The sequence below is a fragment of the Choloepus didactylus genome, chromosome 4 (genome assembly GCF_015220235.1).
Source record: "Choloepus didactylus isolate mChoDid1 chromosome 4, mChoDid1.pri, whole genome shotgun sequence".
NCBI lineage: Eukaryota > Metazoa > Chordata > Mammalia > Pilosa > Megalonychidae > Choloepus > Choloepus didactylus.
Window position 1 is genome coordinate 92,938,481 of NC_051310.1, and position 18,546 is coordinate 92,957,026.

General features: G+C 45.5%; 1 protein-coding gene across 1 annotated transcript in view; it reads left to right on the plus strand.

Annotated features, from left to right (window-relative positions):
• The first annotated feature begins 5,488 nt into the window (after positions 1 to 5,488).
• Positions 5,489 to 18,546, plus strand: part of ZNF710 (zinc finger protein 710) — a 71,446-nt gene continuing 58,388 nt past the window's right edge. Inside the window, exon 1 of the mRNA XM_037833047.1 lies at positions 5,489 to 5,759. The gene's annotated coding sequence lies outside the window, so the exon portion shown is untranslated. The remainder of the gene's footprint in view (positions 5,760 to 18,546) is intronic.

Genomic DNA, 18,546 nt, shown 5'->3' on the forward strand with positions numbered 1-18,546 from the left:
ACATCAAACATGCATGCCATAACTTTAAGCATTTCTCTATTGTTGGATATTTAGGTGGTTTCCTTCCTTCCTGTCCTTTCCTGTTTCTTTGTTTTTAATTTTTGCCAATATAAATAATACTTTAACAAACATCCTTAACATACATCTTTGTTCACATGGCTGACTGTTTCTCTCAAATCGATTTCTAGAACTAAAGCTCCTGAGTCAAATGGTATAAACTTTTAAACTTCTTTTGATCTATATTATCAAATTATTTTCCCAGGCTTTGTACCAATTTGCCCTCTCACAACAGTGAATAAGAGTGCCTGTATCGCCACTTCTTCATCAGGAAGAAGTATCACTGCTGAGGCTTTTGTTTATTTTTAACTGTTTGGTGAAATTGTTTGATGAAACAGTTGCCTGTTTATGGTCGATGACCCATTTTTCTTTTGGCATATGTATTATTCTTATATTTATGCAGATAAGGCCAGTTAACTTATTAGTCCAGGCCTTGATAATAATTTTATGCAAATATGCATCCATGGTCACAGGGAGGTCAGGGGGTGGATTACTTGAGACACACTTTCATTACTCTTGGAAAAAATAATTTGTAACTGTCAGACTTTTAGTTTCTCTGGGTTTTTCCCTGCAAACCCTGAGTATTCCTAAATTGTTGCTATACTTCTGAGGATTCTGAATTGCTGCCGAACACGTCTTCCACGGAACTTTGGTCTTTCACTTCGTTCTCAGTAGCTCTTGACCAGTTCCCATGTCCCTCCTGCCTGCTCCAAGGAGCCCATCCTTTCAGGGGTCCTAAGCTCACCCGTGTTTTCTGCAGCCCCTGTCTGGTTTAACCATGGAGTTCTCCACCTTTCATTGGCTGGATTCCAGTCAGGTGGTTTGATGTTAAAAAGTGAATATTAGATGTTGCAAAATCACTGGCTTTTTTTTTTTTTTTTTTTTTTTTAATTTAGTTTGGTTCTGCCAACAAAAGAAACAGATTTTAATAATCACCTGCTAATCTCCCAGCAGAGTTACTCTGGTGAACCTGTCAACTGAAATGTTGAAGAGCTGCATTTCATCCCTTTTCTCAGCTTAGAAGATTCCTCTGATTCTCAGAGATGGAAATGAACATTTTGGAAGGTCTGCAGTACGAATGCATCCTCCCTCAGGAAAATGGCGAGGATTAATAAACCTTATAATAACTAACCTACCCTTCCATTCAGCTCTGGGTGGGGGCAACCGAGGAGCTTATGAAATGCCCAGGAGAGGCCTCAGACCGCTGCTCCTGTATCAAAACAGCTGATTTCTTACTCTTTAATACAGAATCTAGAGGATTCCCTTGTGGGTTTGGGCAGGTCAGGGGAACTGGCCGAGTGGTGATGTCTAAGAGTGAACTGAGGTCCTGTGGCTCCTTCCAACGTTTTCACGGGCTTTACAATTTACAAAATGTATGATCAAGTATTGCTCTTCTTACATTATCCACTTTCATTCCTCCCTACAACCCCAGGAGGCTGGCATTATTGAAGTTAAAAAGAGAAGACAATGAGTCACCTGCCCAGACAGGTTTTCTCAGGCAGGAAATTTCCAAGAAAGAAAGATAGTAGGAAGAAATTCGTAAAGGATAGGTGATAATCGATAATTGTTCTAAAGAAAAGGGGTAAAAAAGATGCTGAAAGGGAATTTCCAACTAGAAACCCTGAGAGCAAATTCCGGCTCAGCCACTTGATAACTGTGGTCTTGGGAAGTTTGTTTTGTTTTTTTATTTCTCTGTGCCTCAGTCTTCTCACCTGTAAAATGAGATTGATAAGAGGATGACATATATCTCATATAAAGTGCTTAGCAGAGCCTGGCACAAAGATGAGTGTACAAGTATGTTTAATATAGCAGATTCGTAAAAGTGAAAAATCGGAAACATCCCATGGGTCCAACGATTTGGTTAAATGAATTAAGAATACAAGTATGCCATGAAATAACTCATTCATTAAAATGTTAATGTGAGTGTTTACAGACAAAGAAAGGTACCTGTGACGTGTGTTATGTGGATTACTGGGGGGAAAGGATTACAATTCAGTAGGCATAGTTGTATGCCATCTCTGTTAATTTTGTAAGAAAAAAATTTAGACATAGTCGCTTACTCATTTAACGATATTTACTTTGTGTAGTTTTATATTTATATGTATTCATGTGTCGATATGTGGATGAAAAATGTATAAGATATATGGTAAAAAAAATGTCTCTACATGGGGGTCTCTTTCATTTTTGCTCAGTTGATTTTCAAATTCTTTCACAGTAAACTTGTGTTATAAAAAAAAAAATCATAGAAGTGTAAAATGATTGCAGTGCAGGAACTAGAGAGCTGGTATCCTCCTGGATCCAAGGGGCATTTTGCAGGTGTCAAGTTCATCTGCAGGTTCCCTGGAAAATGGAGAACCCAAGAAAAGGACTAAGTGGTTTTGAGAGATTTAATTTGGGTCCTGAGGGAGTCAATAATCTCTGACCCCCTTCCCCTCCAGTGTGAACTTCTGGTGTCTACTTCTGCAAACACAGCCAGGGGCTGCTCCTCTGGTACTCCTGCTCCTGGATTCCACGAGACTCACCATCTTCGGATTCCTACCTGTTCTTCAGGCTGGATCTTTGTATCCATAGCCATCACATTCTTTTCATGTTCCCTTAGATGACACCCTGGCCATCTTGATCAGTTTTGGGTGTTCCCCCAGCCCAGCCACCCACCGTGACACAGAGCATGCTTCAAGGAAATGCTTCCCCCACAGCCGGTTCTTTGTTTCTGGCATGATGAGTCACTGGTTTCAACCCAGAACATAATCTGATTTCCAGGTTGTCAAGGGCACCTCCCTGTCACTCCCTATGTACAGATGTATAATAATGAATGAAACTACCATTTATTAGTGCTTATGTACCAAACACTGTGGTAGGCCTTGGCTCATTAGGCCTCCCAACAACCCTGTGAGGTAGGTATTTTCATCCCCAATTTCCAGATGAGAAAATGTAGATTTAAAGAGGTCGACTTGCCCAGGGATCTGCAGCAAGTAATCCTGGGCCCTTAAACATAAGACAATCTCCAAGCCCTACTAGTCTTCTTACCCCCATTTTATAGGTGAGGAAACTGAATGTTATTCACTGAGGCTAAGCTGTTTATCCAAGTTCACACAGTTAGCAAGTGGGTGAAGCTAAAATCTGAATATTACCCTGACACCCTCTCCCCCCACCCACTTGTACCCTGTGATCCTTCTCACCCTCCCCAGACCCCTTCCCATTGTACTCTACACTGCAGCAAATGCTTGTGACAGTTTCCAGAATCTGTAAGAATATGCTCTCTTGTCCTGGGGGCCTCTGGACAGTTTGTTCTCGCCTAGGAATTTGCCTGGCACAGGCCTACTCATCTAGATGTAACCTCCTCCAGGAAGCTCTCCCTGACCACCCCAGTCTAAGCACACTCTTAAGTGCTTCCTTGGTCCATCCTTGCACATAGAGCATGGCATTGGGGTTGCCTGTTTTCTTGTCTCTTCTCACGCTAGCCCACAAAGCTACTGTCCTGTCTTGCTGGTGGCACAGTAACTGGCCCAGAATAGGTACTCAGTAAGCATTTGTTGAATGAATGAGTTACTATGTTTTGCTTGGGTGCACTAAGTGGAAGGGGACAGGTAACGACAGAAATGTGATTTCTGGTTTGCCCTACTAAGAGGGCACGCTGGGAGAATGCTCAGGGGTCATTTGGGTCTCAGTGTGCTGATGTTAAAACCACGCTTTCCTCACTGCTGACCCAAACTCTCAGGCTACAATTTTCTCACTCCCAATCAGAAACAAATCATGTTCTGAGTGACTGGAGTCACTGCTTACTGCACTGCAGGGTGAGGGGCGGTGGCCTTGGGGTTCCAGCCTCTAAAGGCCCAGGCTACTGGGTTGGGGGGAGGGAGGGGAGAGTGGCAGCTCCTGTCCCCCGCAGCTGCAGTCACTGGGGTAAAGACAATGGGGCTCAGCATCTGCTCCTCGCTGGGAAAAGGGACCCTCCAGTAAAAAGCCAGGGAGAGCAGGGAAGTGTGGGAGGAATTGATGAGGAGAAGGGGTGGAGCCAAAGAGATGCAGCCGGGAGGAAGGAAGGGAAGGGAAGGAAGAGAGGAGGGACGGGAGAGGATCCAGGCTTTCCTTCCTCTCGGTGACCTGGTCCTGAGCAGTAACCTCCCCTGGCGTTGTTTCCTGGGGAAGCTCTCGGGAGCCCACAGGGGAGACTTCATGTTTCTCCCCAGCTGCGGGCAGCAGCCCCAGTCCAAGGGCCAGGCATTCAGCAGGTGCTTAATACCTACTTGGGAAAATGAGAATTGTGGCCAACTTTGCTTTGGGAACTTTCCCCTGTCTTTAACCCAGGCCTTCGGAGAAGCCGAGGGCAGATCGGGTCTTGGGAACCCGCCCGGGCGCCCCATGAATAATTGATCCTCCGTGGCAGCTCGGGACCGACCCAGCATCGGAACTAAAAAGGGACCCCGAGTGGCGGGTGTTCTGGAGATGGTAGATCCGGGGTCCGGCCTGCCCCAGCGCTAGAAGAACGCAAGGCTGTGCGAAGCCCCTCAAGCCTGCAGGGAGCCACGTGGGGCCTGATCACCGCGCTGGGAATGGCCATGCACCGGCGCCCCCCGGCAGTGCGCCCGGGGACCGAGGCTTAGGCCCTGGACTCAGGGAGCCCACGACGGTCCGACCCCAGCGGCTCCTCTGAACCTCTTTCCCTCCCGGACCCTGGCGCTCGCAGCCCGCGCCGCTCCCTCGAGTCCTGCCGTCCAGGGCTCTGCAAACAGCTGTTAAAAAGCTCTTTTACTGCTCAGTGTTCTGCGGGTTTGTTTGCTTCCAGCCCATCTGCCTACTTTAAAATACATGTAAGTAAAGAACACACCCAGCCTTCCACCTCTGGATAGGGTGGGGCGACTCCGCGGCCCCCGCCGCACTTCGGAAAGAACCAGCCCCCAGTACCCCCCACCCCCACTGTCTCTCCTTTCCGGAGAACGCCCCAGGCTTCCCATGGGGGAGGGGGCAGAGCCCCCGGCCCCCTTTGTGCCAGGCAGGGCAGGGCCCCCCATTTTCAGGCGAGGTTCTGACGCTCCCCCTCTCCCCCGCTTCAGTTTATCTTTGTTCCCCTTTTCTGCTGAGGAGAAAAAAAAAAAAAGAGAAAGAAAGAAAAGAAGGAAAAAAGGCGTGACTTGATTTTCAAACGAAACTCCCACAGCAAACAAAACCCTTTTAGAGAAATAAGAAAGGAGGAAGAAGGAAAAGAGGGAAGAAAAAAAAGAGAGAGAAACCCTTCAGGCTTTCAATTCGAGTGGGAGAGTTGAAGCGAAAGAAAGAGAAAGAAAGGAAGAAAAATCCTCTCTGCGGTAGAAAGAGAAAAGAAAACTTGGGCTGACAAGAGGGGGGTGTTGGGGGGGGTTGGAAGGAAGTGAGAAAACAAAAGAGAGATAAAAGGGCTGCTCTTCTGTCTCTCTCTTCCTCTGCAAGCTGGGTTAGGAGGAGCTGTTTTGCATCCCTTCACGTCAGCCCTGCCTCATTCCCTTCTTCCAGGGAGGGAGAGAGCGCGAGCGAGAGAGCGAGCGAGAGAGGAGAGAGAGAGGGAGAGAGAGAGAAAGAGAGGAGCCGGAGGGAGGGCGGCTGGAGCAGGCGGCGGGCGCGCGTGGAGGCGGGCGGCGGGCGCACAGCAGCAGCCCGGGCGGTGGGCAGCCAGGAGCCCCCGGCCCGCCGAGGACCCCAGCGCAGAAGCCGCGCCCGGACCCAGGGTGAGTGTCCCGCGCGGCCCACAGCCCCCGGCCCCGCAGCCCCGGGCGGCGCGCCGGCGGGGGCGCGGGTAGCGCGGGGGTGGGTCGCTGCGGCCGCCGCCGACCCGCCCCCCTCCTCTCCCCGGGGACGGCTGCGCGCAGGCCCGCGCCGCGCTGCAAACATGTCGTCTTTTCCTTTCACTTCCACATTCCCTCATGCCGGAGAGCTGGAGGGAGAGAGGGAGAGCCGGAGAGATGGCGTCTGGTGGGGGGTGGGGGGGCGAGGGGGAAGGGAAGGAGCGAGCGAAAGAGAGCGAGAGCGAGGAGCGCGCGAATGAGAGAGAGAGAGAGAGAGAGAGAGAGAGAGAGAGAGAGAGAGAGAGAGAGAAGCAAAAATGAAAGCACCGCGGTGAGGGCGGCGGAGCAGGAGGCCCGGGAGGCGGCGGCGGCGGCTGTTCGGCCCGCACGTGGGTGTCCCGGCGCCCGGCGCGCTCCCCCCGCACCCGGTCTCAGACTCAAAGTTTCACCCCCTCGCCGCCCCGCCCCTGCGGCTGCCCACAAACTTTACTCCCGGAGCGGGTGGGGTTGGTGCGCGTCGCCGCCGTCCCGGGAGGGGGGAGGGCTGAGAGCGCCGCTGGGGGCGCCCCCGAGGGCAGCCGGCGGCCCAGCGCGGTGAGTCGCGGGACCCCCGCCCGGCCGGGATCGAGGCCCCCCAGGCCGGGGGACCGTTGTAGGCGTTCGCCGGCTTGAGCGGCGCCGGGTGGGGTCCCCACGGTCTGTCCTAAACCTCCCGGGTCTCAGCCCCCACCTTCCTCGTCGCTCGCGCGCTCTCCGTCTCCTCGCGGTCATTTTCCTAATTGGACGGAACTGTGGGGTGTGATCTCCGGCGTCATATCGGGGGTCTCCCCGGCTGCCAAGTAGGCGCAGGGCTCCGGGACCGACGGGGCAGCCCCTGCCTCTCCACGCCAAGCGTGCAGATGCCACGGATCCGGCCCTAGTGCCACCGCCCCCCTAACCGCTGACTTGCTAACTAGTGCGTGTCGGTTTTTTTCCAACTTGCCTTTTAAGATGACTTTTATGGTCGCTGCAACTGCTTCCCTCCAGTCTGAGCTATAGTTTGGGAAGATTTAAGAGGCCAGGGAGGTGCTTGTGCGGGTTTTAACTATCGCGAAACGGTCATTAATGTATCTAAGCCCTGCAATGGTTCGGGCAAGGCATAGCCGTCGCCGGGGCCTCTTCACCGGGACACTGTGAGGTGCTTGTACTTATCTGTCTGAGCGGGGTCAGTCTGCCAGAAATTGTGAGGGGCTATCCTCGTGGCCCACCCTTGAGCTGCAGGCCAGTGCCTAACTGCGAACAGCGCCTGAACGCCTTTATTTCTGTGTCAAATGGAAGTTCCCAGCCGATGGCGGTCTGCAGGGGACATAACCAGTCCCTGTGGGCACCTGGGAAATTCACAAAATTTCCACACAGGTGTGCTGAGAAGGACTTTGTGCTGCTCCTCAGTCCTGTCTTTGTACACGTGTAAGTAAAAACAGTCAAAGTTCACTTCTGCCAAGTACAAGGGCCAGGGCCTGCATCCTGATTGAGTCCTCACAGCTCCAAAAGGACCTGTGGGCCAAGTGGGGGAAGAGAAGAACACTGTCCCTAATTGTCATTAGACATTAGAAAAACATTTTCTAATGTTTGTGTTCAGTCATTGGGCCTGTCTGGTTTTAGATTTTTGAGACCTCGTACAGCCATTCCTTGTTCATATGTCTTAAAGAGAACGTTATCTTCTAGGGCTACCTCTTGGTTTTCTCAGCTGGCCTTTGGGCCACTTGTCACCTTGTGCCAGGCACCTGCCAGTCCCCAACCTAGACCTCTAATTGGTCACCCATTGGTGATTTTAGTAACCCACAGTTCCCAGTTTTCCTGCCTGAAGGCAGTGGGAGTACAGCTGCTTTCTTTTGGGTAGGGGCAGTTGGATGTTTGGGCCATGTATTCTTTCCTCCAGACTCACCTGATCGCCCATATGCCTGTGGAAAGAGCTCCAGTGGGAGCCAAAGTGAGGCCAGAGGCTCATTCTTCTGGAGCCTTTTGCTCTTCTCTTTCTCAGAGTGGACTTCTCTGGGTGAGTCCTTGTGCCCTGGTGTGTGTCCCACAGGCCATTCGTTCTGTTTTGGGCCACTTCCGTTTCAAAGGCGTTTCCTATCAGGGAGACTTATTTTAGGCTCGCTGTCTGGAGACATGGAGACAGACAAGGTCTGGAATGGTTTTCGAGTGTGGGGGAAAGGACACTAATGGGACCACTGGAGATTTTGAACAACTTCTATTTTGGGTTTGGCCTGAGATATTTCTAGCAGAGTTGTGCTTGGAAAGCTCATAATCTGAAGTTTGAAGGAAGTAAATAAATAGATAAATGGAGGGATCCAACGCATCTAGGAGGAGACAGGTAGAAGGGTTGCCGGCCCCACCGATGCATGGCACAGGCTCCTTGTCTGACTTGTTCACTGCCAGGGCCTGGCCCCAGGGGGTTGCTCGTTTTGTTGAATTAACAAATCTGTGCATCTGCTGGGTCTCATGTTAATGGTGTTTGACCTCAGCCCTTGGACTTCAGAGCTGGAAAGGGACTTTAAAGATTGTCTAAAAGAAACTGATGCACGAGAAAAACTCCTTGCCTGGGATCACCCAGTAAGTGGCAAAGCTGGTGCTAAAGCCTAAGCTTTCAGACTCTGTTTCCAGTGTTCTTTCCACAAGGCTGCTGCCTGTGCTGTTGCTGGGGATCCCAAATCAAGCCTAGTGACTTGAGAAAAATGTAGCTGTGAAAACATGAAGCCTATACACATTAGATGGGTAAATGGAGCACTGTATTTTCTGGGTGTTATACACTATTTTGGGGGATTGACCAGCCACTGTGACTACTGAATGGGAACCAGGTGCTTCTGGCTGTTTGAATGCTGACGTCTTCAAAGACCAATAGGCCAGCAGGGCAACAGTTTAGTCACTGGGATGTTATCAAATCACACTTAAACATTTTTTGTTCTGTAATGTTTTCTTCTTACTTTGTACTTGTGTGTAACTTATTTAAGATTGGTCAGTGGAGAAGAAAAGGGATGTAAGTAAAGGCCAGAGACTTGAAATGATCTCCATTCATGGATTAGATTCCCTCGCTGGAATGTCAGCTCCATGAGGGTTGAGGACTTTGCTTTGTTCACTGCTGAACTCCACTGCCTTGAACAGGGCTTGCATTTGCTGAATGCATGGACTAGAGGTTAGAAAAAAGGTTTCTCTCATACAGGGAACCCATGAATGACACACAGAAGCATGAACAGGGAAGTGATGGGAACTATGGAGCTCTGTCCTGAGTCATTGCTTCAAATAAGGCTGAAGAGGGCTGGGAAGAGTAGATCCTGAATGGAGTGGAGCCACTGGGTGGAGACTGGTGCAAAACAATAGAATTTGAAGTAGACTCAGATATGGGGAGAACAATAATAATGATGTAACTGGGGCCAGGATTGTACTGGATGCTTTGTCTAGATCATCTCTGCTAGTGCTCACAGATGCTAGCTACTGCATTGTTATCCCCATTTGACAGATTGGGAAACAAATACAGAGGAGTTAAGTAACTTGTCTGAGGTCGCAGAGCTAGTAAGTGACAAAGCTGGGATCTGAACCCAGGCAGACTGACTTCACAGTTTGCCTCCCTACAGTGATGATGTGTTCGGACATCTCTGCTGCTCCAAGGAGCTCTGGGGTCCTTGGAAAAGATGGCAGCAGAAGAACTGGAAAAGAAATCATTGGTCTGCAGCAAAGTGAGTCTGGTCAAGGAGCAGGGCCCAAAGAAGATTCAGCCACTGAGGAATATAAGAGAACACTTATGTCCCAGGGCCTTAACTCTTCCCAAGCAGTGTGGCTCGTACTAGGCCAGAGCTATTTCACAGTTGATAAATATTTAGGAGACCTTTTTTGGAAAGGCTTCCTTATGAGCCGAAATTTTGGTTGGCATATATTTGAAACTGGTTGGAATTTTAAAGCTAGAAATGTCATTGTTGGCCTTGAAGCCTCCAGAAGGTGTTTAGCACATGTGTAAACCTTACCTTCCTATTCTGAAGCTGGTCCGGGCTGTTCTGACCACGGCAGCCACTCTTGTGTTGAAAATCTGTGATTTACTAGACGCTGTGCTAGTCCCATCCTCAAAGAGCTGGGAGATGGACATTAAACTAATACTTACACAAATTCTCCTTTTAATTATAGTTGTTATGAAAGCTTCAGAGGAAAAAGTACAGGGGACCATAAGAGTGGAAAATCAGGTCTGGGAGGAGGGAAGAAGGAAGACTTTCCTAAAGAAAGGACATTTTAACAGCCATTGAAAGGTGGGTGAAGAGGCCTTAACTAGGGCAATGTTACTGGTTAACCTTGAAGTAAACTTGCTAATCTATCTGTGGTCCCGAGACCAGCAGCATCAGCATTACCTGGGAGCTGGTTAGAAATGCAGAATCTTGGACCCCTCAGCAGATCTGCTTGGAGCTGCATTTTAACAAGATTCACATGCACAGTAAAGTCTGAGAATCACTGATGGAATCCAAGTGCTGAATTGGAAAACTCTCCTTGTCATGGGAGAGTTGGGTGACCCCCGGTTCTCGGTAACAAGGGACGTAGACACTCACACGAGTTCCTTCTGACTTCTCTGATCTTTGGTTTGGTCTGGATTATGTTGTTGAGGGCAGCACACAACGGCTCACTCCCCTCCCCCAAGCAGGCTCTGCTCCACCTTCCGTGAGCCCTGAAGATGTCCTGCCCATCAGAGCTTCGGAGAGAGATCAGAATAATTCCCAAAAAAGTATGTGTATCTTTGTTGCACGCAGAGAGATTGTCTTAAAGTGACCTAGAGAGAATTTGGCCAGGAACAGGAGAAAAACTGGCAAGGGTTAAAAAACCCTTCGGGGATAAAAGGTGTAACATTTCTGGCAAAAGGGGAAGTAAAATGAGGGGAGGGAGGGACCTACTCCATAGTTCCCTGCATGTGAATATACTTTAAGAAATGCCTCACACCTCTTAATACTTTTAAGAGGGCCTCATATCACTGTAGAAGGGCTTTAATCAGGCATCCTTGATCCTTATGGTCCATGGATGGGCTTTAGGGGGTCAGTGCACCTGAAACTGTGTGCAGAGGTTCACGTGTGTTGCACTTTTCTGGGGAGAGGACCCACAGCTTTCACCAGCCTCAAAGGGCCTGTGGCTCCCAAGACCTAAGATTGAATGTCTTTCTTGACTAACATCATACAACTCTTTGATTATACAACCCTTACTGTGTGCCAGGTGCTACTCTAAGCACTTTATATATATTAGCTTGTTTAGGTTGAGTAACGGTGCTGAGGCCGCACACCTGGTAAGTGTCAGAGCCAGGATTTGAACCCAGGGAGTGTGGTCCCATAGTCCCTGCTCCCAAAGGTTACAGGTAACAGGTGGCAGGTGGGACGAGGGACAGGCTTCTTTTGGTAGCACCAAGATTGAGATTACAAAGGCCCTGACTTTACAAGTAAGCATTCCCTGATGGTCCATGTGTAAAACAGAAAGCATTTTCCTATGGAAACATTTTACGACAAGCAGCAAAGTTGTCAGGCTAGCCCCTGAAAGCCCGTGTCATGACTGGGCCCAATTCATACTTGTTTGCAAAGAAGAGAATGAGAAGACAAGACTCCTGCAGCACTAAAAGCTAAATTAAAAATTCTAGAATTGGAAAGGAGGTGCTTGAAGAATTGCACCTTTTAATAAGGGGGTTGGGGGTAGCAGGAAATTGGGGTAGGTTCTGACAGGAGGGATTAGGAAATGTTAGAGGCCAAAGCAGAACCAAATATATGTCAAATCAGCTTCAAACAGTAAAATAACTGGTTTTTATTACCTGCTAATTAATGTGTGTAGTTCACAGGCCTGATCCTTCCTCCATCCCTAGTTCCCCACTCAAATAGAGAAGCTTTTTGTCTTCTTTTTTATTCAATTCTGTGTTATTTGAATTTTCTTTTTAATATATTATCTTTTTAATATATATATTTGCAGATAAAGTTTAAAGACTATTCGAAGTTGGTTGGCCTCTAAGGGAGTCTGGTTCTGTTCTCTACAACATCATTATAAAGGATTTTCTGATATTAAAGGCATATGATCTACTGTGTGTAAATTTCTGGGAGTACTGAGAGAACTGTTGGAAATGGGAGGATTTCAGTGAAGTCAGAAGCTGACTCTCGGGATCACATTGTGGCTGGAATATCTTCCCTATCTTTCTCCCTTATCCCCAAGTGTGTAATATATACAGAATGCACAGTAAGGTTAGAATGATTACTATGGAAAGCAAGACTAATTAGAAGGGAAACTGCAGCTTTGGGGATGACTCTTGGTGATGTGTGGTGTGTCTTCTGGGTGATGCCTGAATGCCATCCTGGACCCCCATTCCATTTCCCTGTGGGACAGCAATGAAATGGACTTCCAATTGGGAAGATTGCATATTTTTGGTAAAAAAAAAAAAAAAAAAGAAAAAAAGAAAAACTTCAGTGGTTATTTTTATGTGCCACCTCAGTTTGTCCTCACAAGGACCACAACCGAGCCAGCCTCTCAACAAGTGTTGTGTCCCCTTTGGAGGCTGGTGGTGCTGGTTGGTTAACCCCACTCTGATATCTAATCCTAGGACCTCCAGCCTCTTGAGCCCTCCCATCAGAGCTCCCTTCACTGGCCACAGGCCACGAGCCCACACCATGGACTTGCCATTATCCAGAGGTGTTTGAAAATCTGTCCTGCCTCACAGTCCTCCTTGAAGCAGCCCTGCCAATCCCTGCTCCAATCTGGGAAACCTGTTCCTACCTACCCAGGCCACTCTTCACCTACCCACCATGAACCCCACTCCTGGTTCTCTGTGTCCTGCCCTGGCTGCAACTCGAGGACTGGGCCCCCTGCCTCCTTCCATGTCCCAGATGGGCATGCCTGTCACCCTCTTCCTCAGCCCTGCTCCCCCCACAGTCCCCTCCTACAGCATTTCTCTTCACCCCAGGACTTGGCAAAGAAGTGTCCACCTCTTCTGTCCCCACTTCCTCTCTCCCTCTCTCTCTCCACCCCCTCTTTAACACAGCAGAGAGGATTTCACCAGCTCTCCCAGAGGTCCTTTGCTACCTCCTAATCACATCCAGTGGCCCATTTGTGGCCTCCACTTACCCGACTTCACCATAGCATTTACTGTCATGGAAACAGCCCCTCTTTCTGGAAAGTCTCTCTCTCTCTCTCTCTCTCTCTCTCTCTCTCTCTCTCTCTCTCTCTCTCTCACACACACACACACACACACACGCACGCGCACACACACACGCGCACACATACCCCTCTTGGCTTGGCTTCTGGCTCATTGCTCTAACTGGGTCCTCCTCTTACCTCTCTGATCCTGGTTTTTCTACCCCCTCCTCCTCTCCTAGCTACACCTTGGTGCTTTTGTTCTTTTGTTCTCTGCTCTTTCTTCCCTTCCATGTCCTTGATTTCAGTCTGCCTGGCGAGGACTTTTTCTTGGCCTATATCCCTGTCCTTGTGTCTCCTGTAAACATCCTAGAGCTGAATTGCTTTTTATTTTTAATGCAGTCTGACATCTGTGCTATTTAGCTGGAGAGTTCAGTCCATTTACATTTGTTATGGTTTGGGAAATATATGGATTTCTTTTCACAATCTTATTTTGTGCTTTCTGTTTGATCTTTTTCTGATTCTTTTTTCACCATTCATTGTTTTTTTGAATTGGTTGAAAGTTTTTTTTTCTTCCCCACACTGTATTATATCCCTTTACTATTTGGAAAATATACAGTCGATTTCTATTCTTTCTATTCAGCAAACGGCATAAAATTTAAAGTTATCCGCTGTGTGTATCTTTTTTCAAACAATCCAAGGACCTTGGAATGCTGTATATAAAATCACCACTGCCCCTGCTCATATTCACTTGCTGTACAGTATTTTGACTGCTTTCTGTTTCTCTTTTTAACCCCACAGTTGAGCATTCTATTTTTAATGTTCTATACAGTCAAACTTTGCTTTGATTTACACATATTTACCATTTTGTTTACTCACATTTCTCCTAGCATCTTAGGCCTTCCTTCAGTAATCAGAGTATCATGTGGCAAAGGTCTTCTAGTGATAAACTTTCAGTTTATGTTTGGCTGAAACTTTATTTCATCCTTATTCTTAAAAGACAGTTTTACTGGGTATAAAACTTAGCTTGATTGTTATTTCTCTTAATATTTATAAATAGAGTCTTCCACAGTCTTCTAGCTTCCATTGTTACTGTTGAAAAGCTGGTGGCCCGATTGTTATTCCTTTTAGGTCACCTCTGGTTCTGTGTGTGTGTGTGTGTGTTTTGCTATGAAGTGTTCTTCATTGTGTTTCCTGAAATCAAGGATTTCAGAAATCAAGAACTTTCATCAGTTCTATAAAAATTTCAACCATGATCTCTGATTCTTTCCTTTCCATCATTTATCTCTTTCTAGTTTCTCCTTTTAGAACTCCTATTAGATGTGTTTTGGATGTTATCCCATCCTCTGTATCTCATAACTTCTTTTGTGTATTTCATTCCATTTGTTTCCTTGTGCTGTTTTATGGATAATTTCCTGTCTGTCTTCCAGTTCGTTAATTTTCTCTCTACTTATCTATAATCTTGTATTTAACCCTTCTATTGAGGTATTTTTAGTATCATTATCAACTCAGAGATTTTATTATATTTGATATGTTTTAATCCATTACAGATAGTATTCTTTTTTTGAGTTTTATTAAAAAAAATTTTATTGTGGTATAAAATATACATGATGTATAATTTACCATTTTAACCATTTTTAAGTGTACAGTTCACTGGCATGAGTACATTCGCAATGTTGTGTAACCATTACCACTATCTATTTCTAGAATTTTTTCATCACCCTAAACAGAAACTCTGTACCCATTAAGCAATAACTCCCCGTTCCCTTCTCCCCGCAACCTCTGGTAACCTTTAGTCTACATGCTGTCTCTGTGATTTAGCCTATTCTAGATATTTCATTATCTATTGCATTTTTAATCTGGATGATTATATGTATTATTTCTGTTTCTACTTTATTCCTCTTCAAATATGCATTGTCTTTTTTTAAAACAGAGTAAGATCTTTCCTTACTTGTGGGTTTTTTTTTTGTTTTTTTGTTTTTGTAAATTTTTATTGTGGTAACATATACAGTCTAACATTTTCCTTTTAACCACTTTCAGGTACACAATTCAGTAGTGTTACTCACATTCACAATATTGTGCTACCATCACCATCATCCATTACCAAAACTTTGCAGTAATCCCAAACAGAAACTCTGTGAACATTAAGCATTCCTTACCTCCTGCCCTGTAATCCTCTTTCTGTCTCTATGAATTTGCATATTCTAATAATTTCATATAAGTAAGATCATACAATAATTGTCCTTTTGTGTCTGACTTGTTTCACTCAGCATGTCTTCAGGGTGCATTCGTGTTGTAGTATGTGTCAGAACTTCATTCCATTTTATGGCTGAATAATATTCCATTGTATGGATATAGCTCATTTTGTTTATCCTTTCATCTGTTGATGGACACTTGGGTTGTCTCCACCTTTTGGCTATTGTGAATAATGCTGCTATGAACATAGGTGTACAAATATTCCTGCTTTCAATTCTTTGGGATATATATCTAGAAGTGGGATTTGGTATTGTAATTCTTTACTTACCCTTCTGAGGAACCGCCAAACTGTCTTCCACAGCGGCTGCACCATTTTACATTCCCACCAACAATGTCCAAGAGTTACTATTTCTCTATATCTTCATCAACACTTTCTTTAAATAATAGACATTCTGATGGTGTGAGGTGGTATCTCATTGTGGTTTTGATTTGTGTTTCCCCAGTGGCTAATGAGGAGCATCTTTTCATGTGCTTATTGGCCATTTGTATATCATTTTTTGGAGAAATGTCTATTCAAGTCATCTGCCTGTTTTTTAATTGGGTCATTTGTCTTTTTGTTGTTGAGGTGTAGGAATCTTTATACATTCTGGATATTAAACCCTTATCAGGTATATGATTTCCAAATAGTCTTGTGTTTTTAATTTTCCTGTTTTATTTCCTTAATCATATTAAACATACTTATTTTGTATTCTGTATATGATAATTCCAATATCTGAAGTATTAGCAGGTATGTTTCTGTTGTTTGATGCGTCTGCAGATTCCTACTCATGAAAGCTTATTTCCTTATGTGTTTTGTGATTTTTGATTCTGTCCTTATGTTTGTTAGAACTCTTATCTGTGGGGATTCTTTGAGGACTGGGATAAGGGTATATTCTTCCAGGGAGGATATGTGTTTCTGTCTGCCAAACACCTGGAGACCCTACAGATGGATCCATTTTATTTAGAATTCTTATCTTGCAGCTTTGGGGAGCAGGATCCAAACCCACATGAGGACCTGCCAATGACCATAGGTTTTTAGAGGAACCTTTTATTATTTTTTTAATTTCACCAGTGCCAACACTAAGCCAGTTTACTTTCTTCCTGACTTATACCATCAGATACCTTGCTTTGTCCCATTGTTTCTTTATTGCCAAATGACTTTTCTCCTTTTTTGGAAAAAGCTGTAGTTGTGTAAGGCCCAGTTAAAAACTGTGCATCTTCTGACCCTTCTCCAAGTCATCTCTTGCAGAATTAACTGGTTCCTCCACATTCGTAGGCACCTGCAACCTGGGTGGGTGTGTTCAGACCTCACAGTAGACACTGCTTCTCAGAAGTTCAGAGCTGTGTCATTTAGTTCTGAAACCCCAGTGTCAGTCTGGGCAAAGAAGTTGCTTAATAGATATTTATTGATTGAACAGAATTTATGGCAAAATCAATACTTCTCTTCTTCTTGAATAGTAATAAAAAAAAAAAAAATCACAATCAGTAACCACCCTGTGATTTTGGAAAAGTCCAGTTCTCCTCAGTGTCCTTCACTGTAAAATGAAGGGACACTTCTGAGGACTCTACTTGCTTTAAGATACTGAGATTCATTGTAACCTGTATGGCTGTTAGCCCCAATACCGTGGGTCAGCTCACAAATGGAATCAAGGAATGGGAGGGTCACGGAGAGAAAGAAGGGGGTTCTGAGGTAAACAGCATGAGTTGACAGAGAGGAAGGAGATGCGTTAGTTTGAAGCTTGTTATGTACCCCAGAAGAGGCCATGCTCATTCTTTTAATCCTTTCCTGTGGGTGTAGTCCTTTTTATTGTGGGTGGGACCTTTAGGTTAGGTTATTTCAATTGAGGTGTAACCTAGCCTGTTCAAGGTGGGTCTTAATCCTTTTACTAGTGTCCTTTATGAGAGGATAAGAGCCCAGAGAACCTCCCAGAGAAGCAGAGAGATGGATTTAAGAGATGCTCAGAGAGAAAAGCCCCAGAGAAGCTGAGAGAGGACCCACAGAAGCTCAGAGAGAAAGCCACTGGATCCGGGAGCTGAAAGCAACGAACGTCAGGAGCGAAGGACCAGCAGACGCTGGCCGTGTGCCTTTCTATGTGACAGAGGTGTCCTGGATGCCAGCAACCTGTCTCCAGAGTCTAGGGATAATCCTGCTGATGCCTTGAGTTGGACATTTTCAAGGCCTAAGAACTGTAAATTGTAAGTTAATAAATCCCCATTGTAAAAGCCAACCCATTTCTGGTATATTGCATTCCAGCAGCTTTAGCAAACTGAAACAGAAGATAACTCAAAGATAAATTAATATTAAATAAAGATGGTATTTTAAAATTTATGGCATTGAGACAACTAGGTGGCTATGTAAAAAAAAAATGAACATCTTATAGCAAAATAAATTTCAGGTGGATTAAAGATGGTCAAAATAGAAAATGAACTCAGGAAAATACTTCTTAAAATAAGGCCCAAAATCCAGAAGCCATAAAAGAAAAGATTAATAGATTTGACCTCACAAAAGTACAAAATTTCTGCATGGCAAAATTGTCATAAACAAAGTCTAACAAGTTTCTTTCCCATTTGTCAAAAGTGAGAAAACATTTTTGCAACATATGTCACAGATAGAGCTAATTTTCTTAATATCAAAAGAACTCTTATAGATCAATAAGAAAGAGACCATCACCCCAGTTTCTGAAATGTCCTAAGGACATGGACAGTTCACAGTAAAGGAAATCCAAGTGGTTCTTAACCACCAGCAAAAGTGTTGAGCCCACTAATCAGGGAAATGCAAGCTAACTCTACATGAGGGAGGTGGTGGTGGGAACAGGCACACGCTCATAATTGTTGACAGCAGTGTAAATTGGTACAACCTTTATGGAAAGAATTTTGTCAATAGTTATTAAAATTAAAAGTGTACAAGCAATTCCACTTCTGGGAATTTACATATGTGAAATTGTGAAATGATGTATTTTTTTTAAGATCATTGCATCATTGGTTGTAAAATAGAAGAGGGAAAAAAAACATGGAAATAACCTAAATGTCCTTCAGTAGAGAACTGGTAAATTATCCTACAACATTACAGTGCAATACTGTGCAGCTGTAAAAAAGAATGTGGACACTCTCTGTGTACCCATTTGGAACAGTTAAGGTGTTTTCTTAAGTGAGAAAGTAAGGGGCAGAATGCCTGGCCGTGTAGTAGCCCTAGGAGGGTTCCTAGCCGTTCACAGTGGCTTCCCACAGCGGGGACTGATTTCTCACTGTGTACCTGCATGTACATTTTGAATTTTGTACCTTGGGCATATACTACCTAATGAAAAATATTTTTTAAAGAAGGTAAAAAGGAAGTTGGGATGGAAGGAAGGGAAGAAGGACCTGCTCACCTCTGCTCTGCATT